We start from the raw sequence: 22,766 nt of genomic DNA, 5'->3' as shown, positions 1-22,766 counted from the left end.
AAAGGGTATAACCGAAATTCTGCTTTTAAGAAGCCAGAAAGCAACACCGAAGAATTATAAAACTGTGAACCTATTAAGTTTTTGCAGTTAACTTACTCATCTGAGAGAGCCCGCATGAGAAGTTTCTCAGTATAACAATCCCAACCTTTCTTTTCTTGCCCTTTTTCTGAACCAAGTTATTTTCTTTCAGAACACATTCTGCCAGGCATTTGGAGATGAAAAAAAAAATTTGGTTACACCTGAAAGAAAGGGGACATTTAGCAGCACTGTGGCCCACTTTCTTCCTTGCCACTCAACATAAAGTCCATCACACATGTCACATTCCAGGAAGAACAGGAGTGAATTTAAGTCACCAACTGCAGCCTTCTCAGAAGTCTCAAAAAGCAGGAAGAAAAAGTTTCAAAGCTGGTTCTTCCTATTTACCAGGTACTGTAATAAAAACTGTATTGTTTCAGCATTAGCCTCAACATCTGACCTCTGTTGCTGCAAAAGGCTCGCATCTGTATATGTTAGGAGTCCTCTAAAATTAGCCTGGGCGAACAGATGTAACCACGGAGATTTATGCCGCAGTCCCGAGAACTCCACAGAGGCACAAGCTGGAGGAAGAACACAAACCACCGATGAATTTTTGTCCCCCTCTACTCCCACCAAGCTTACGCGTTACAGGGTATGTGTGGTGAATCATATCAAAGGGACAGACTGAAATCCAACTCTAAATAAGGAGACTAGAGAAGACCTAGACCATTGCTCCAACCTTATTTTCCCCAATCTAGTTCACTGCATGGATACATAACCACTTGTGCTGACATGAGGCGGAAAAGGCATGGGACAGGATGAGCAGCAAAGGACGGCTGCTTTCAGCTGCAAGGCCAGCTTAAGCCGCATATAAAACCATGGTACAAGATCTATTTATTTCATTATAATGAGCTCTAAAACTTGACAGGTTAATAAGCAAATAATTTTAAGTTATCCATTACTACTCCCCCAACAGTTCTTTCCAGACAGAGTTGAATAAAGTTTGGATTCTTGTGTCAAGAACACTAGCATCAACCAATATTCTTTAAGAAGTGCCAGACAGCATTACCAAGAGAGCTCAAGAGTAATTACTGCTATCTTCCTTTAAGCAATTAATAACATGGCTTTCACAGTTGGGTTATTTACTTATTTTGCTTATTTACAAAATAGCATGTGAAATTAAGACCTTGAAAAAATGAGAAGCATCATCAAAAGAGATGCAGTACAACGAAATAACGATCAAGTGTAACAGAAGCAGTTTCCAAAAAGGTAGAGAGAACTAAACTCACGTTTAGAATAACATAACATTCCCAGAAGAACTGTATTTTAGCTGTCATATTACCAACAAACTGAGCCTGCCTCTTTCAACTAGTATCACATTCTAATTTGGGAGTAGAAAAGTTCAATTATAACTCAGTCTAATGAAGCAAGTAAAAGATTTAAAAATCTATTCGCCTGTGATTGCTCCTGACATTTTGGCAAGTCATTTGGGCAGCAGATAAGTAACTTCTGCAGGTGGTAGCCTTCTGGTCAAGAAAAATCTTCCTCGTTTTCTTTGGGGCAAAATTCTTCACCTATTATAGCATTACGAAGGTGCGTCATAATTCTAACCCAGAAGTCTCCATTTTCTTTGGTGTTAAATTACAGACCTGCTGTGTAAAGACTTTTTTTTTTTTTTGGTAAAAGATTGCCTGTGAAGCTCAATTGTGATTGGGAAGGCCGCCTACACAGCAGAGAGAGTGAGAAAAAACATACTTACAGAGCTGAAAAAACATTGGTGTAGGCGTACATAAGGAGGGAGGAAAGAAAGGACTTGGTTCTACTGAAAAAGGCTATTTTCTTACATCACCCTTGAAACAACTAAAATATATTACTTGAAGAGAATTCAAAGGATTGTTTGCTACTTTACAGATGTCAACATGCAGTACTACAAACAGCACGAGGAACCCTTGCAAATTCAGCCCCCTGGTTTCAGAATCCGCTACCCACCCGCAGAATGCTTCGCTTCCCCACTTCTCTGCCGCATCCTGCAAAAGCTGCTCTCACAGAGCAGCAAGGCACCTGCAAAACAGCAGCTCAGAGCTTGCAAAGCCTTATGTAATTAATAACATTAGGAAGTACTGAAATTGTAGCCAAAGCCTTTGCAAAAAAAGAAGGGGAAAAAAAGAGAATGCTCTCTAGAAACACTATAAGTAGCATTTATTCTCAACAGAATCTAACAGTATTTGAAAAGGCTGAAAAAAAATAACTAAAAGAAGTTCAGACATTTCTCATAGACATTTAAGAAAACTTTTTCCTCCCCAGCCTACAGAGCCTCCAGCACATCTCCCAAGAAAAGTGAGCCAGTCTTTCAGGACGTCCTATTGACTATTCCAGATTTTCAAAAGAAAAAAAGGAATGAGCTCAGTTTTCTTTAGGAAGGCACCACCTATATGCATTATAATTTCTAAACAAAGAAGTCTACACAAACTGTTCTCGTGCCATCATAAAGCTATGAAAATACTTTTATTAGGTTTGTCTTTCCCTTCGTAATAAAAACAAAAGGCTTTTGACGTAAGTTCGCTAGCTGATGATTACGTTAATTACTACTGAAGGAATGAAGACAGCCAGGACAAGTTTCACCAATGAGCTTCAACAAATGTAAGATGATGCATCGCAGGGAAAAGAAGATGCAGTTGCTCCCAGGGCATTGGACACCAGCCGACAACCTACTTTGTGAACTCCAGTCACAAGGAGATAGGACTTGAGCACCTAATTCCCCTGGGCCTTTGAGCTGGTATTTTCAAAGCCCTGTGCCGAGCAGATGACTGAATTCCTGCACCCACAGTACACGACCACAACAGAGAACAGCCCCACAGCAGCACTCCTGAAAGGCCACCTCCAGCCAGAGCTTTCACAGGGCCCTCAGTTTCATCTCCAGCCAAACATATGCTGTCACTGAAGATGCTGAATGCCAGAAACTGATAAACAACACTACTACAAAGTAAATTCCATTTTTATACATCTTTTCAACTATATTACTTAAGCACTAATGGCTATTACTCCTACCAAGACAGCTGACTCGTGCGAATCTACACAGCAAGCATAAGCAGCACACTTAGAAGTCACAGCTAAACTCTTAAAATTACCCTTACGACACAAGACTGTTGCTCCTGAAGCTGAGGCACACATTCTTCTGGGTCAGAAAGGCAGGTAGGGATGAAGTATCAAAGGGAGGTATAAAACTGATTAGGAGTAGAACTTCCAGAAAAAAATGAGCATTTGAAACAATTAATATGAAATGGTGAAAACCCCAGAAGCGAGAAAAGTAGTAAGGCAGTGCAGAGAGAAGTACAAAAAAATAAGGGTGTATAAAAATAGTAGTAAGAATGGAAATCCCTTATTTTAGGAAAACTGGAGTCATTTATTATATTTTTTTATATATATATTATATAAGAAGGTATATAGACTCCTGCTAAACTTTGAAGTTATAGCCATTTTGACTTTCAACCTGGCAAACAGTGGCATTATATTTCTGACATGTTAATAAAGCCCCTCTACATACTCATATACATATAATTCCAATAAACCCAAAACACATGAAAATATTACACAACGAATGAATCACATACATAGAATTTGCATCCTAATCAAGCATATCCTTTCATGCTCAGCTTGTCAAGCTGAAGAACATTTGCCTCAAGAGTCACTGCCAGAATAATCTCATTTCTTGTATTCTTCCATAAATTTCCCTTTTGGGTAAACTGAAGCTTTATTTCCTCTTACTGAGAACAAAACAGCTCCAGGTAGTTTGGAAGGCTGCCTTTTACCTTTGGGCTCTAAGATCTCCAGTCGGACCAAGGCTATTAGGAAAGAAAAAAACTCTAGAAGAGCTCAGAGGGCTGTCAGGGGATTCTCTGCCGCTGCTATCAAAATTCAGAGAGACTATTTACCTTTTGCTTTACAGACACTAAGACCTTTAGCAATTTCTCAGATAGATGCTGCTAACAAGGAGAACTAGTGAAATCTTTCTGCCCTCTAATATCTTTTCGTAAAATAGCAGTATAGAAAAATAGATTTGAAATTGAATTATACTTCTATTTTTGAATGAATAGAGATTCGGCTCAGGTTGTGGGGGAAGGTGTCTGGGTTTTCTCATTTTGAGTGTGATTTTTTTCATCTCAAAGGTGAACTAAAAGTCTGATAGAGAATTACAGTCTGATACAAACTCAAATGACTCTGACAACATAATTATACAGTATCAATCAAAATTAGTAACATTGCATTTAATTAATTAACTACTTTGCTGCCCTGTCAACAGGAGTCAATCACTGTAATTCTCAACATTTTTCTCAAAAGGCGTAAGGGAAAAAAAAACTTCATTTAATTCGATTTTACCTGAAAAGGCTGCTTCTGATGTTTACAACATCATTTTACTGCAGTAAGTCATAAGCTTTCCCCATTATTCACAGCCCCCATGGCTCACACACTTTCACACTGAGGCCGGTTTTTCTAGCCACACAGTATATGACTGTAATAGCGTATAAATTACTTTATGTTTACCTTTAATATAACTGCACATCCTACAAGTAAAATACCTATACCAAGATGATACTGCTGACTGGAAAGAGCATCTCCTCTGCAGGTTAATGCTTTTGTCCAAAAATTATGAAAATGCTGAACTAACCAAAGTGAAACATCAAGGAATATATATAGAGAACAACCATGAAAATGTGAACTTCGGAGTTATCCTGACAACAGTAAGCACTTTAAGGAAAGCAAATACTTAAGTTTGAAATAGAGAAAACCAATAACAAATGCAAACACAGTCCACCTTTTTCCCCCTTTCAAGAAGTAGTGACCCACCCTTTTTACCACCCAATTTTCACTCTTTAAAAGTTAGTTTCTCCTCTTTAGAAAAAGGATGTCCTATTGCTGCTTTGTCAGCCTAGCTTTCTGTCACAGCTAAGCTATAAGAGGAGGACAGGATTTTCCACTGTAGGAGGAGTTACTGTTGCCAAGCAAAGAACTGATAATGTGTCTACGGCAGAAAATACCTGAGGAGCAAGAAAAAAGGGCAAATTCAGCAAAGAATTTGTTCATTCACAATTTGAAAGCTCATTCCTTTTCCATTTTGCCCTCCTCCAACCCTGCTCCCCCTTTTATATGCAATTTAAATCCATTTGACTGCTGTTAAATAAAAAACTGAGCTGGCATCTCAACTGACTTGTGTATTTGGAATTTTAAAGCTGTTTGTCAATGAAAACAGAGGAAGCATCCATAGAGAATATGCCACTGTTAGGAAGCTTTCCACTGATAAGGGTTCAAAAGTGCTTTGCAGATAAGGTAAATATCATTAAACCAACTACAAAGAAAGGGAAATCAAGGCAAGAGAACATAAAGGAGTTGCTCAAGGACACCCAGCAGCCACACAGCAGCCAGAAATATTAGTCTTCCAACTTGTAGCAAAGGACCGTAACAGCTTCACTATAAATGAAGACCTTCATCAGCATTTTGATGAACTGATAACACAGATAACGTAAGCAGCAATACATTAGCTAGACAAATTAGACACCAAAAACAAGAAGGCAGAGAACTGCTGAACCGTGAACAAATTACCCTGTTTCCCAAAAAATAAGACAGAGTCTTATATTAATTTTTGCTCCAAAGCTTATTACTTCTTTACATGTATTGCTGCCTGGACACTATTTAAACTGACTTTTTTAATGAACTGTAACTAGGGCTTATACTTTGACCATCCTCAAAAATCCTCAGAAATCATGCTAGAGGTTACTTTCAGGGAAACAGGATACAAGCCATGAAGCCCTCTTACCAAACAGGAGCCGCACACACGAATCCAATGGGTTTCCCTTGTTGGGTACCAACATCTGCCAACGTACATGAAATCAAATTTCCCCAATCTTTCACAGTACACTACAGAATACACATATTGCATAAGTTCCACTATTTTATACTTCACCATAAAAAGCGTTTAAAGCCAGAAATATCCAAATGCAGATTTGGGTCAGCTGCACGAGTGCTGTGAGCACCAGCTCTCCGAGCCTCCCGTCCCCCTCCCAGCACAGCAGCAAGGTACAGCACACATCTGCTATAGAAGGAACCTTCACAGTAAAAGTTCTATAGGTGCATGCTGCCCATAAAATGAAAAGATGAGGCATTAAATACATCACTATAGTTTCAAAATACTCGAGAGTATGAAAAATTACACTGACCAGAATTTATTCAGTCTTCCAAAGCTTTGAAAGAATGTCAAACTGAAAATCCTAGTAATCCCTAAGAAGTTTGACACTCCATAAATCCTATCTTCTATCCCTAATTCAAAATCTAACTATAATAAAAATACAGTTCTTTGGCCAGCAAGTTTTTTTACATATGTAACCAAACTTCTGCTTTCCTATGTTCCGAGCCTTCCTTTAAGGAATATTTCATCCACTCCACCTTTGAGATAAAGCAGAAGTAATTTTTCCATCCTATCAAAAGAGACAAAAATAATTCAATATATTCTCTCCTGCCACACCCCGAGTTTTCATTTTCAGTGGTGAAGGCCCTTTTACACTTGCATTTAATGGGAAATGACCACCTGTTATTCCATAAAACACAAGCACCTTACAGCTCCATCCCCATTTGACTTGCTTGGTAGAGCTGGTGATTTCCACCAGAGTGGGGGTTTCTCCGCCCCTGAAAGGATCTTCACACTCTTTGCCCAGTTAAGATTAAATTTAAAAGGGTTCTTTGTAATCTTCCTGGGAAAACAGGCAAACTATTTTGTACTCTTCTCAGTAGATACCTCATTTAGCCACATTTCAAGATAAAGTGTTCCATAAACAATATTTCAGTTATACTCTTGGTCATGTAACTCTTCAGGAAACAAAAAGAAAGTTTTTTCTGTCTGCTCAGACGGCATCAATATTATTACAGCTTGCATTAAAAAAGTTTTATGAAGAATTTATTGAAAACAGGCACAGTCTAGCAATTTGACCACATGTCTAGAAGCTTTGCATAATTCAAACAAGCAACTGTACTTGTCTGTTCTGCAATTTTCCCATTAATGAAAATAATATTTACTTCACAGGGGTCAGAATGATTAATTTCCATGAAGAGCCTGAATCTAAAATAGAGGGGAATTTAACAGATCTCTGAGGAAAGAGGGTGAAGGAAAAACAAATTAGATTTTATATTCATTTTCAAATGACAAAACATTAGAGTTGCAGCAGAACCAGCTACTTTTGCATTTCCAATAATATTAGCAAAATTACACACAATAAAGAAAATTCAACATTAATATAATTTCTCTCAAACTACATGCCCAGCCATGAACAGCAGCAGACTCTTTAAGACCAGATTTTTATCTGAATAGGCAAGTTTTTGAATCTGCCTTGATTCTTGTCCATTCCAAAGCTGCTGCAGTTTCACTAATAAAATGAGATGTAACATTTTGAGAACACGGTGCTCATTTACTCATGGGAAGAAAAGGAAGAGTTACAGAACAGTCTGAACATACCACTTTTAATAAACCCAAACCAAAAAAGAAATTTAAGAAAGTACCTCGTGAAACCAGAGACCATTAATATAGCTAACTATTAAAGATTCATGAAAGCCTATTCCCAGCTCCGACTGTTCAACTCAAGGTCAGAAAAGTTACCCAGTCCACATCACTGTACTATATAATGAATCAAACACTATTCTTAAGGTGGTGTCACTAAAATAGAACCATTTGTGCCAACGCTTACCAGGTATATCGGAGAATCTGACCCACATCTTTTCTTCTTCTGTTAAAAATAAAGTGACTTTGAATATCTGGCTCTTAGCATAGGTTCTCTTGTTTGTCAGTAAATATGCAGAAGCATGAATTCACAAATACGTACTTTTCCTGCTTTTTAGTACCAGAAGCATTGTGAAATTAGGCTACTTCCAGTAGATTACTTTGGGTATTTTGAAGACCCTCTAGAGTAAGTGTGATTGACAGCACGTCATGTGATACATATCACCTTGACACAGACCCCAACACTGGATGCATTGTTGTTAAAAGTACCATGGTCAGAAGGTATACGAGTAATTACAAGATACAACATTGAACTCAAGTTAGGGGATGGATACATAGGAACGACATTTTTGGCTATTATTTTGGGCAGGGGGAAGAGGCTAAAATAGCGTATTTATTTTTCTACAAGCACCACAGCTAAAATACTTTGTCACTAACACCCTTGGATACACAGAAAGATTCACTGTTGAAGAACTCAGGATTTTAACAAGAATAGCAAAAAACTAGAAACACTTGTTTCTAAAGAAATTGCAATTCTAAGAAATAAACTAAAACAAGAAAATTGTTAATATAGGAAATTAGATTATTAAGAAAGAAAATGGCAAGGTTATCCACTCTTAATGAAATACAGGAACATTTTTATGTTGCCACAAATTGAGATTCTACACTTCAGCGAGTATTCATTAGTGCTGGGAAAAAACAGCCTAGAAGAGCAGAAAAAGTGTGACTTAATACAATGCCATAACATAAAGGTGATAATACAGGTTTTGGTGGGGGTTTTGTCTGTTTAGATGCAGAAAACTGAGTTTACTTTTACTTTACAAAAAGATACTCTTTAAGGAAAAGTTCAGAAATGTAACTGCGAACTTGCAGCACCAGGCCAGTACAAACTGCAGTTACAGAACTTGCAGAAGCCACAGATGTTACAGAACATAGAACTAAAAGGAGTGTGTGGGAGGCATGACACTGGCAGTTAGAGAGGCCAGTAAATAATGTTGTTGTCTGTTGTTTTTTCCCCCCGCCTCCAGGCCACAGAAGCCCCGTGGAGGAGGCGCCACACGCCCCCAGCAGCAGCGCTGCCCCAGGAGGCGGCCACCACGTTCTCAGCACCTCATACCAGCCACAGCAGAAGCACCTGACTCACCCACAACCCAGAAGCACCCACTGGCCACATCTGTTTCTTAATCAAATACACTCTGTACACCAGAGGTTTCCATTAGAGAGGAGAAAAATCTCTACATCTCATGCCAGGCTAAAAAATTCAAATATAAAAGGAGAACTAGTAACAGAAGCACAAAACCTGTACCCATTACGAATCCACATTTCTCCTTCAGCAATTTCACAATTCAAATAGCATCTTGTGCTCTAGTCCATTTCAGTCATTGTCCATCACATTCAAGAATACAGAGGAACAAATCAATACTTCACCTGAGTCCCTATATCCTTCAAGGCAGAACACGACTACTCTTCTAAATAAGTGCCTTGAGAAAAGCCTGTTCCAGTGATTCATTCACATAAACATGCCAGCAAAGGTTTACATTCCACCAGTTGAATGTAAAAATAAAAAGCGTCTATAAATCTTGAGGGTAAAAAAAATAACATGCTGTTCTTTAGTTTTTCATTAAAATATTTGTCTATTCATATCAGACAACCAAAATTTTACACAGCTCAGTGTGAGCTATACTAACAGGAGAGCTAGAAATCAGCGCTGTTAGGTAGAAGTTATGGACTCCACATGACATGTCATTCCTTTGAATATGTAGATATAAATAGATGTCTTTAATTTTAAAAAATGGTTACCCTCTTACATTAAATAAGAACTCAGTGACAAGTAATCATCCTGAGATACTGTCCACGTTATCCCTAGCTAAACAAAGCTTGCCTGCATGCCTGCAGTGAAAGCCAGCAAGCGTTATTTAAAATTTTTCAATTTCAAGATTAGCTTCAAAATGCACTGTCTTGAGAACACACAAAGCTTCAAACTGTTTAACAAATAGGAAAACGCTTCACAGAAATGACCGTCTCAGCTGCATTGTGGCCATTTGAATTAACCAACAGCAGATTTCCCGCCCCCCCTCCCCACCCCCCCCTATATTTGGAGACCCATTTTGAAAATCTATAGGATTATTATATGATCCTTAACCTCCATGGGCAATGTTTACGAAGACCGGAAAGCAGGCCTCGTATGATTTTACCCAATCCTAACAACATGACAGTGCCATTAGTACAAACACATGATGCTTAGCTTCTGATGGGATTGGGAAAAGCATGGCAAAGAAAATATTAGTAAAGCGCCACATGGAATTCAAACCATCTACAGCAGGGACATAAGGCACAAGCACAACTTTAACAAATCCTGCTTACCAAAAAAACACAAACAACACCAAGACATACCGTAAGCAACAGCTGATTTCAGAAACAACCTATTGAAGCCACACAAGGCCAGTCGAGCCCATTATAAAGCATGTGCACACTGATGGGGGGAGAGCTCTCCTCCCCGCTTCTTTGGAAGCACTGGCTTTCAGCAGGGTCAACGCTTCACTTGAGCCCATCCTGCAGCTGCACAATCACATCTGCAAGCGGAGGGGGTAAGGAAGGAGCAGCCAAATTGGAGCAGGGCGAGGACCATAGTGAGATGCACCCTTCCAGGGGCTACACGGGCTTGTGCCAGGCTGGCATGGCTGCACCTCCGCACCCTCAGCTTCCAAGGAGGAAAATTCTCAATTTTGCTAGGAAAATTCAGATCCCGTCCACTACTGCTACAACAGCGATTGCCAAGAGAGAAGACTGAGGTCTAAGACAGCCAAACAGAAGATCTCATCCCACCATTAATTAGTTACCCCAGGCAATTATTCATCAATTTTGATAAAAAACACTCCTGAACTTCATCTAAAATACTAATTTTACCAGGGACAAGGAAGCTTAAAATCTGTCAATACCCTCCAAAGTTAGGTTTGGATATAGACTGACTCTTATTTCAACAGATTCAGCAGAAACATTTGAAACAAACGCAGCAGATCTAGTTACCACACTTGGCACACTTTCCTTTTTTAGCATGACTGATGTTAGGGGAATTGAAGATGAGCTTCCACAGCCCTGACGTCCCACAGATGGAAAACAAATCAAATCAGCCCAGACTGGTGCACTCTGTTAATGGGTCTTCTCCTGACCTGCGGCAAGTAATCTCATACCTCATATGTAAAACTGCTCTACTGAACTAGTTTTTAGAAAGGTCACAAATGGTTATCTAGCAATTACATACCAGAACAATTCACTGCCCAGTTTCAAATATTCAGAAAATATAATATTATTGGTATGTCACATGAAAAGGTATTTGAAATTCAGAATAAATAAATCCGCCATCCCATATATCACTTCAGTTTTCAGGTACAGAATAATTACCAGTTGTAGTTTTGATTCAGTATAAGCAGGAAGGGAATGTTTTCAAATCTAAAGACATGTATTTTCACGATATTTCCAAGAGTATCACTTACTTTGTAAGATGATGACCTAAAAGGACATCCCCATCACGAGCATCTCAACCACCACCACCACGTAAAGCCAAAGCATTAAGAAAACAGCACAGGGAAGACACCACACAGCAAACCCATACTCGGCACAGGATCACAATCGGCACGTTCAGCACAGTGCTCTAGAGATGTACAGGCTTTTAACACATTTCTAAAAAATTTTACAAACATTATCTCCAGATAGGTTGGTTGCACACTGCTTACCTTAATGAATAACAACACAAAAGTTCACTCCAGAGAAGGGACTCCCATCATGCTGCTCCCTCAGTTCTTTACTTACCTTGCAACAGGGTCTCAATTTACAGTCTCAGGTTGTTTTCAAACAGAGAAGTACCTTGATCACAAGTACTCCTCCCACCTCTCTGGCTTTCTGAAATATTTTGTTATCAGTGAAGCACAGGTAAGGGCTCCTTTCCTCACATCTAGTCTCAACACACAAAAAAATCTCTCCTGTCACGAACCTCACCCAAAAACCCAACTGTTACTTGAGTGCACTTTGAGAGGGAAGTGTTTGCTTTTACCCGAAAGAACGCTCCTTGTGATCCCTGCACAAGGCTGCAAACATAGTTTGGCTGAGAAGACAGGAATATCAACACAAGGCTCTGAAGAAAAACTATTTTCACCAAACAGTGCCACCAGCACAGCCTGTGCTCACAGATTTGGTGCTTTGCTGCTCTTCTCGCTCCAGCATGTCACTTAGTTTTGTGTTATGCAAGTTACAGAAAATAAATCTTAATATGTTGCCAATCAAATCTTAACTGTGCATGGTAATCAGAGAAAAACTATCAGAACCCATACAGATGGACCATTTCAGGAAAAAGAAATGGTCATAATCACAAACAGAGGTAAAGAAAGAATATGAGCATTACTAGAACAAGATAACCCTTCAAAATAAAGGTAAATAAAACAAAATAACCCCACTGCAGGTGAGTGATGTCACCACTCAAAACAAGTCCTGAAACTCTCCCTCGCTGCAGCACATCAGGAGAGGAAGCACCAGAGACACCTGGGAGGCCCTGGGGTGACCTTAACCTCTAAGCAAAACCAAGGTAAACTCTATTCCAAGTCAATTTACCCCAAGGAAAAAAAAAAAAAAAAAAAAAAAAAAAAAAAGAGTGCTTATTGTAATGGAAAACAAATTTGGCTGCATGGTAGTGAATGCAAAATAAATCTAGCTATTGAAAGAATATTATAGGAACTCTCAGAAATTGTCTACCAGCACATGTGTGCTTTGTTTACATTTAATTTTCCACCAATTCAAATTCTGATTCACATTCACTCATTTGCCAACAATTGTGCCCAGATCTGGAAGGAAAGTGGAAGAAATGGGAGAACAGCAAGATACTAAGCCTCTTAACTTGAAAGAAATTACTGGCTAAAGTCTACTCTTTTTTTTTAGAATTTCTTGTGAAGTCCAACAAGTTTATAAATGTGTCCTTATATTTGAGAAACACAGCCTACGGCTTTCAAACAATTTACTACGATGACTACAGCCATTAATATTTTTTTAAACATGCTTATATTCACAGCACGAATACCACACTGCAGGACTCACACAAAAGGATTTTTTTTTTGCTGCTGCTGTATTTTCATTACGCTGATTTCATAAACCATGTGTTTCTCCATAAAATACATACATAAGGAGATATCTGCCTTAAAACAAACTCTCAAGTAAAGGGTCCTACCTTCCTTCTTCCTTTCAGGCCTTAGTTGGCAGATGGTCAAGAGGATGTTTATAGCAACAGAGGATGTTTATCAACCAACCTTCATAGGTTAAAGAGGCTGGTGCCTTAATAAAAACATTTGACAATGCCTTTTAGCAAAGTACTGAACATCTAATACATTCAAATAATTCTATTTAAGTACTTGGAAAATACTACTTCTGCGTTCACATCTGCAAAGCCCCCTTCTTAACCCCATCTAGGTCTAAATTCTCAAAATACAACTTCAACCTCTGCCATATTTAAGCATAACTTTAGTTTAGAGTGAGTCTCAACAACACTGTTGAAAGTTAACAGTCTCCAGTGACCCTACAGGTTTGAGAACTAAATACTTACAAGTTCCTGTTTGTCTTCATATTGCAATTTTGATTAAACATCCTTTTTCTTTTGAAAAAGTCAAAGTTTAGTAAACTTATTAACCAGGTCAGTCAGACTTGTGTAAACTTTACTACACACATCACAGAAAAGCAAAAGCTATACTAGCGTACTGGATTTAAATGGGTTACAGAAGACATTGTTCAACACTACAGGCCAGGACTGGTCCGTATTCTACCTATAACTTCCTTAATGGAGGCTTCAGTCATTCCACCTGATCGCACTTTTGTGAAACAAGAACTATGCCATTTCAGAGACACACAAGCAAGGTAGACAAGCCGAGTGTCAGGGGGTCTCTCCTTGGGCCTCTCAGGGCCTCCCAGGCAGCCAACCCACAGCCCAGTACCCCACACCTCCATACACACAAGTGAATTGTCACCGCTGTGGAAACATACTCTAATTGCGTGCTATTGCATTTTAACAGGATTTCAGCTTGTCCTCCAATTACTTACTACTGGAAAGGAACTATCTTTAAAAAAACAAAAAAAATCCCTACCATATCTAAGGCCTGACTCCCCGAAGGGATATATTTGCCTTAAAATAAAAAAAAAAAAAAAAAAAAAAAGCACTTGGACACATACATCCAAGAGGCACACAAAATCCTAGTTTAGCCCTTTAGGGTTAAACTGCTGGAGGGCAATGCCACACTTCTGCTAGCCTGGAGCAAGCAGGAGTTGGAAAGGACAGGAGACTTGGCTCCTCCAGTTCTCTCAGCCCTTTTGCAGGCTGTCACCAACAACGAGCTAGTGACATGATAAACCAGATCAAGACAGCCAACTCAACTGGAAGCCAAAACGTCATCTTTGGTAGGTTAGGTTTAACAAAAAGCAGTTTTCAGTGAAGTTTGCTGAATGGCTACCAGAATGCCCATGCCAGCAAGAGGCTACATGGGAAAGCGCAGGGGGGGTACGAGACCACCGTTTCTGGCAGTTCAGGCTGGATTACAATTGCCTGGGGAGCTACATTATTAATCAGCTTCCACAAGTCACTTTCCCAAGCTTCTGTTCTTGTTCAGAATTTTTATTTTCTTATGCCAAACAATACCTAAACCAGGAAATTAGAGCTGAGTTTTCAAATAAGATCTTCTTACATCACACCACCAGGTAGACCAGGGCCTAATTCAGCAGATCAAACACACAACCATTAAACTAGAGCCTAATATAAGTACATCTCACACAGATCAAGAGGACTATGATCCACATGAAGTAATTAATACAGACACTGCTAGTCACAGCTTAAGGAGGTGGGTGGTAATACTGGTTATAAAGGCTAAGTAAGCACTTCTCAGATTTGAGACAGTGCAATTGATTTTTTTTTTCCCCCCCGTGTACTTTTTTCTTCAAATCAGTAGGTCCAAGTCCTGTAATATATGAAGACTTACTGTGCATTGACCTGACATTCCACAAAGTGACTGCTCACAAAACTAACAGCTTTCACCTTTAAAAGATGGTAAACTACATTTTAGCTCCTAAAAACATCCCAATATTAAACAGCATTTTTGTAAGAATTATAGTAACATACTTCTAAAAAAAAAAAAACCCCTCTAAATAACTTGTGAACTTAACTTTCTTCTAAGAGAAAAATGCCTTATACAGAAAGTAATGAAATAATGATACAGGTGACATGTTCAGCAACTTTCAAATTGGATTACAAGCATACTTGTCTCATGTATATGGCATCCTAACTGTAAATATCTAATATATTTTGCTCTAGGTAACAAATCCATGTTTTTAAAACAAGGGAAATCAAAATAGTATCAAGGATTTTTAATTGTCTGTGACCTAACAAAGATAACTAATATACTTCTCACTGAGTATCACTCTTAGTGATTGAAATACCAGTAATTTCCCTGTAGACCAAAGCAGATCTTATCAAATGACAACTATTGCCCTGAAGAGGCCATAAATTAATAATGGTATGCAGTGACTTGATACTGTATGAGGGGAGGGGGAGCGTGGAAAAGGAATATACATCCTTTCAGTGAACTGCAATTTGCTTCTGAACAGTTTAATACACCGCCACCAATTTCACCAGCAACAGAAGGAAGAAACAGGTAAATGACTTGGAGGCTCCTGCATGAAGATGCAGAGCTCAAAGTTTCCATGCAAGTCACATCATGTCAACACCCAGTATCTGGAAGTCATCATTAGCTCTGAGGCTAGTGACAGCAAGTGACATCTTTAAAAGAGGGACTTGGCTTTACAAAGGGAAATAAACTAATCTGTAAATTTTAAACCTTCTAATATAAAGAGTTGAGAGTACTGCTGCAGTAACAAAGATACAGAAGGCCACCTAAGCAGCAGAAACACTATCAGGGAAAAAGAAATCTGAAATACATACACATGCAGGTGCTTGTATAGTGCTATACTCATCTGTGCTCCAAAAGAGAATCATAGATGGAGAAAGACAAAACCAGGTATGCAGGAAAAAAAAGAAAAATAGTAAAAAAGCAATGTCTTCATATTTCAAACTTACAGCAATATAAGATTCAGTTTAATAAGCATTTGAAAACGTTCTAGAAGTACACTCAATAGAGGGCTCACATCATCAAGAACCATTACTTATGCTTCCAAAGTGACATGTATTCAAAGGAACTCGACTGGCATGTGTACCAGAAGAGAATATGATAGTTTAGTTCAGTGAATTATTGGTGCTTTGGAAGAAAAAAAGACACCAGGACACCACAAACACTATACAAGTGAAGAAAACGCTGTATTTCTTGATTAGATGCAGTCACAGGGAAAGACCTGTGTGCAGCTCACACAGAAAAGAACATCCCAAAGAATAAGTTATCATGTAAGCTAACAGGTCTCAGAAAAAAAAAACCCTACAACCTTCAGACTCCTGCATTACCTTCCAATGTTAGGTGCTCACAGCACCTTGTTTCAGCAGGTCTGGCCAGAACGGACGACTGGATTCCAGGAAACAGGCACAGATTGTCCATCATTCAGACAGAAGGGCCACTTTGGGGCACGTTAACATGAGAACCGCTTTAAAGTAGTGATCTATGTAGGAACAGGGCAAAGATACTAAAAAAAAAATGTCACCATTGTGACAGAAGTTACAAATCTAGAGCAATCAAGAAAAAAAAATAGGTTTTAGGTGCAAATACTATAGCATACATAAACCAAATTGACCCTCAAATATCTAAGTCTTTCCTGTTTTGTTGCTTATACTTCTAACACCTTTTTCCAAATGTTTCCTATCCAGTGCTTAATGATTAAACAGCATCTGCTTTGTTTTGTTTTAAGGACAACCAATGCAGGGAGTCAGCATCGAGGACCTGCACAAAGCACAAGAAGACACCCGATGAAACTTTGTAAATTCAAATGCAAACTTTGCAAAGGAGATCCATGTACGACCTTTTGGTCACATGCTTTTGGTAAGAAGAATACTTGGCCTTCACGGCCAGATGGAAGCTATAGCTCAGCTGCAGTCTCAGTTCTTGCTGGAGGTGAAGTACTCAATACATCTTGTAGTAAGAGCACTACCCAATTTCACCGCTCTGGAACAACAATGTTTCTTTTGAATACCTTTTACTTACAGTTGTAAACCCACATATAAATATATTCATACATAAGACAGTGACAAGCCAGTCCAGAAGTGGTGGATATTCGCATCCCAGGTGCCCCAGACATTTCATTCATTGCTCTCATTTGCACCCTACTGCATTCCACAAGGACTTCGATGCCCGAGTCATTTATAGTAACCAAGCTGTTCTCACCATCTTTCAAACTATGTGTTGGTCAACTACCAGTTCACCACTGACAAATTCAAGTTTCTTCCTATGTTATTCTATTTCTCACATTCAAAGAAATTAGTTATAAACAAAGGGGCATTTTTTCCAGATTGTCATATAACCCCATCTACATTACATTGACTTAAATTTATACTCATTTCTAGTTTTACCAGATTTCCTAAAATGTAAATAAAACACATACTGCCATCTTCCTTTTTATATACAGAATAAAACAAGCATTCAATAAATGACTGATTTTTGGTGGGCATTGCAGGACACTGCTGTGGCTCAGTTACGTTGACTCTTTTTCCTTTTGAGGCGGTTAAAAAAGGGAAATAATTACTTGAAGTCTCAGGCAATCCAATCAGGTTTACTCAAACATGTGCATTAATATATTTATTACTGTCACAGTAAGGGAAAAAGCTAAATATCAACAAAAAGTTGAATCACACAAGATTATTTAGCATCAGCCTGATTGTGTCACTCTAACCTTTAATCAGAAATCTAAAAAATACAACCATTCACAATGCATCATTTTGCCATGCAGGTTAAACAGAGGTCATATTTCTAACCCCAAACTTCAAACAAAAAGGCATTACAGGAGCCAGTGGTGATGGTCTTTTCTCCCACAAGCTAAGCAGAAAAATCCTAGAACTAAACCAAAATACTGAAATCATAGCAGCAAATACTGGATTTGGTGGATGTCACATCCAGGGAGACTGAAGGAACTGAATGTGTAAGGTATGAATACATTAAAGCATGTAGAGTTGGAAAGCAAGCACAAGCGTTGTTTCTAATAACACAGAGATAACTCAGGAACTCCAGCAGAAAACAGTAGTTAAAAAGTAAAGTTACAGGCAACTTCACATAGACTTTACTCAACATAACTAGAATTCCATGTTACCATGCCACTCTGCCTGGCTTTACACATCTGCTGCGAGGCAAAGGTGGTGTTTATCAAAATTTTTTCTAGTTGTACAACATGGATATCAGTGCCTCTGAAGCGTCACACCTACTACAGGATGATCTTGCCATTACCAGCCAAGCCACTGGTGGTAATAATGCATTGTAAGCCAAGCAGGAATTTGGAAACACAAGTTTACACATACAGAGGAAAGAGACAAGTGCAAAGAAACAATTTTGCAAACCAAGCACAAGGAAAAATTCTTACTTGGACTCAAGGTGAATGCCCGAGCCTAAATTTGAAGTATTTGCACATCGCAATGTTTCTATAAATATCTTCTTTTGAACAAAGTTGTCTGATCTTTCTTTACCTCCAAGTTGTAACATGATAAATGCCATCACCTTAAGAAGTACTCATAGCTCAGAGAAAAAAGGAAAAGCCTGAAAAAAAGCAGGTTAAATTGGAGCGAGTTGTGAAACAGTACCTGGAGACAGCTACTTGCTATGTAAGTATGAAGACTAAATCACAGATAAGTCCTCCTGCTGTTAAGACAGCACTCATAAAAGGTACATCCCAAGAAATAATCATTTTTTAAAACACATGACCTTTTGTAAACAAAAGGTTAGATTTCCGGGTCTCATGAGAAAGGGATAAGGAGGAAGCTTTGCACTGAACTTCTGGAACAGGCAAATAACAAGAATTACACAGTGTTCATGTGTGAATATAAATTAAAGGCTGTTGCAGGCTTTTGTGGCTGGTAGAACTGGTCGTTCAGCTTATGCCAGATTAAAAGAAAGCTTCAGGTACAGATAACTTCCCTGCTTTGCTAGTGTCCCAATAGGCTTGGCAAGCTACTCTTTACAGTTCCACCAATTCTCAAAACCAGAATAGAACAAAAAGTGTCAACAGTCCTTAAACTCGCTTCCAGAAACAAGACAAACTCAGGTTATTTTCTACCTATGAAACTTCAGGTAACTATGTACTTAACCCTTGACAAACTACGACTCTAAAGCATTACAAAACCTAGTTTAAAGAGACACCTGCAATGTTCATGAGTTATTTTGCTTATGATAATATTCTTGCTGAAGCTAACTGGACTGCTCACAAATCACATACACACCCTTGTGTTGTTACAATCAGGAACTGACATCCTCAAGGTAGATACATTTTCCTAGATTAAAAAAAAAAAAAGAGAAGAACTTTCAGTGACTTCTCCACAATTTTAAAACAAGTTAGGTGGGGGAAGGGAAGGAATATCCAAATTAAAAGATGTTCTTGCAATATTCACCTGCTCATCCATTTATATTACACAAGTTGACTCATTCATTCTAAGCAAACATTAAAGGTGACTATAAAATTATCATATTGGAGTTCGAACACAAAAGAACGCGCTAATCGTAAAACACCCTAAAGCCTTCCCAAGAAATATCTGTAAATCAATAGACAATAAGCAAAACCATGTATACTCAATTTGAGGAAATTCACATAAAGTTCTATTTTGCAAACCTGTTCACGAATATTGCCTGGTCCACCTTTATTGTAGTAATTCATTCCTAACACATTGTACTAGCTATTCCCTGGTTTTAATTCCAGTTAACCTTTGCTGCTGACTGTTAAGGTAAAATAAAATTAATGCTCAACTGTATAAAAATGGAAACATTTTAAAACCATTTTTTTCCCTGTTTGGTCAGAGGAAAGCATCTTTGATTTGGGTCAGACCTACATAATTAGAATATTATATAATATTAGGAATTCAGAACACCTTTTGGGTACTCTGCTCAGGAAATTCTGCCTATTCTCAAAGGAAAAAGAAAGTTGCTGGTTTACAGCTAAAAATTAGATACTTCTGTGGCGAGTTCCTTACGTTGTACTAAGACTACAGAATTTAGTCACACCTGACATGAAATATCAGAGATGCAGCCAAAACTGTATTTGCAGGACAGAGAAAGTCACATTCAAAAAATTAGCTGTTTCAGGCAAAGAGCAATGCATAAACAGAGGTGTGCAAGGAATAAAAGAAACTTCTCAGCAACTGTACTGCAATGTTGTTTCTGCATTACCACTTGTCATGGAAGACAGAGTCACCCATTCCTCAGTACTAGTGAACTCTATATAAACACATGAAAATATTCCCAAGATGTCCCAATTCTATATTCAGGAAAAGACCGCACAAGTTGTCTATTGAAATATGAATGTTCTGTAGCAGAATTCAAACCAATGCATCTACCTGAAGCCACTATCTGCAACAAGATATACTGAGCATAAAACCTACCTCTCCATTTTCTTACACTCTGCTTCTTTAAACCTAGAACAGGAATGCCAAGTCTGGTTTTACTTGAAGGTGTATTTTGAATATAATCTGCCTCCAAATTTGAAATACTGAAAGAGAAATGTAACATGCTGATGTCAGCCACTTCAATTAAAGCATCGGTAGAAAATCCCATCCCAATCCTACTTTTAATGACTCAAAAAAAAAAAAAAAAATCCACACATCCCAGGTATATTGCCTAGCTTGTCCTTTATAAGCACAAGGTTTTGGGAAAGAGTATTAATAAGTAAACAAATTGGAAATGAAAAATCTACAGTGCAGTCCAAGGAAAATATCACCCTGTTTAAAAAACAGGGCATGGTAGGTCTTTCATGAGAGGCTGAACCTTCTAACTTGTTTTGCTAACATAAAAGAGCTCTTTTACAACTGTTGACTGACAAATGAAGCAAGGAACATCTCAACACTTCCACGTCCAAGAGAAATCCACCGGCTACACCAGAGCAAATGAGCAGTGCTCTTCATTGCTTGAAAACAACTTTCACATGCCCCTCGAGCAAGATTAAATTTATCAATAAGAAGCTCATTTTCAGCAATGCCATGCCGCTGTCGGTCCCAGGTGTCTGCTCAGAGATAAGTCCAGGTCCACTGGTGGTGTATATGGAGGGCTAATGCAGCCCCACCAGGATCACCAGGCAGGTATTTGCTCTGGCTCATGTCTGCACAGCTGCACCTCTCCCTCTGCTCTCCCAGCCCACACCTACACCCAGCCCTGTGTAAATAGCATTCAGCTGAATGCCACTGTAGCTAATATTTTCAGATTTGTTTTTGGTTTGGTTTGGGTTTTTTGGTGTTTTGTTGTTGTTGTTGTTTGGGGGGGGGGGTTGTTGTTTTTTTGTTTGGTTGGGTTTGGTTTGGTTTTGGAGGGGGGGGGGGTGGCTTGGTTGGTTCCCCCCGCCCCCCAATAATGGATTCCATAGTTTGCATTTCTACAACTGCAGTTTCCTTGTCAGTCCCACAGTCCAGGTAGCTAAGAGTAAAAACAGATGAGCTACGAGATATTCCTCTATTCTAAGATAAACTAATGAAACATCATGAGTAGGAGTTACAAACCCCCGATACTCCCTAAGCATACACCCTGGGTGTGCCCATCACATCAATCAGAACTGGCACTCCCTGCGGTCGCAGTTCTGATCTGAAGTTCAAGAGCAAAATTGTTGTGGTTGGACAGAAATGAGGGAGAGCAAAGACTGCCATATTAATTTTTGTCGCTTCGCCCTTAGCAGATTTTGGAACAATGACAGAGCCGTAGGAAGTGGTGCAGGAACGCTCCTAATTGTACCTGGGGAAGTTCCCTCTGGTGCTTCCCAGAAGTGGAACACACAAGACAAAGCCAGATCTCACATTAATTGCTTTTGTATATTTGGGCCTTGATTTCCAAGTAGTCAGAACTTCATCGAACTCATACCATCTCAGTTAGTGTAGAACCTATTCACAGTATGTTTTAGAGTAAACAGATGAGTCACTGAAATCCTCACATTCCTTGGGATTGTGATGCATTTCAAATGCCCTTCCTGTTCATGAGCAAAAGCAAATAGGTTAGAGATACTAATAAATGTAACTGTTTGACCACAAATAAACCCATGCCTAGATACCAAGTGCCTGTATTTCACTCTCCTTTAAAAAGGCAACACATCTCTCAGAATGGAGATTTATATACCTGTTAAAAGACAATTGCTGTGGTACTTCTAACATCCTTTACGTCGAAATACTTAAATCAGTGTTTACCTAAGAATTCTAGTGATCAAACTAGAAAAATGCAGGTAACAGAAACAAGCCAATAGATTTGGATTGCAACAACCCAAGAAGTGGGCTAGTAAGTGCAAAAAACTAGCTTGAAACCTCCACCACTTCAGATTCTTTCTATGCACCACCCATACTATGTGTGATTTTAACTCCAGTACCACTTTGGATTTTGTCTCTAATTCCAAGAAATCCTGCTCTTCTCCATTCATAAGTAACCTAAAATAATGACTTTATTTTGTTCATACCCACACTAGTATGACCATTCTGCTGTACTATTGTAGATTTCCTTCTGCATGCACTTCAGCACCCCTCTGAAGAAACCATACAGAGCAGTCTCTTCTCACCTATGCCATTGCATTGTTCCATCCCTTCGAACAAATGGTAAGCAAGAACACACACCTGGAGGAAAAAAAGAGTACACGTAGACTGCAGTGAAAACAACAACATGACACACCCAAAACCAAAAAGAATGACACAATGCTTCAAAGTGACCCAACTCATTTAGGAAAAAAAAAGAGCTACAACAAGGGCAACATCTCAGGCACACAGACCAACCGGGTTTGGAGACACTGCAGAAAAGGGCTGGAGTTTTCATGATTTGAAGACCTGAAACACCATATGGCTTTAATTGTTTGAATCAAATACTTC

General features: G+C 38.8%; 1 protein-coding gene across 4 annotated transcripts in view; it reads right to left on the bottom strand.

Annotated features, from left to right (window-relative positions):
- The window catches only part of SIPA1L1 (signal induced proliferation associated 1 like 1), a 223,719-nt gene that overhangs the window by 152,266 nt on the left and 48,687 nt on the right, over positions 1–22,766 (bottom strand). The window lies entirely within an intron of this gene.

This window comes from Caloenas nicobarica, chromosome 5, assembly GCF_036013445.1.
Source record: "Caloenas nicobarica isolate bCalNic1 chromosome 5, bCalNic1.hap1, whole genome shotgun sequence".
Taxonomy (NCBI): domain Eukaryota; kingdom Metazoa; phylum Chordata; class Aves; order Columbiformes; family Columbidae; genus Caloenas; species Caloenas nicobarica.
This window is presented reverse-complemented; position numbering and strand designations above follow the sequence as displayed.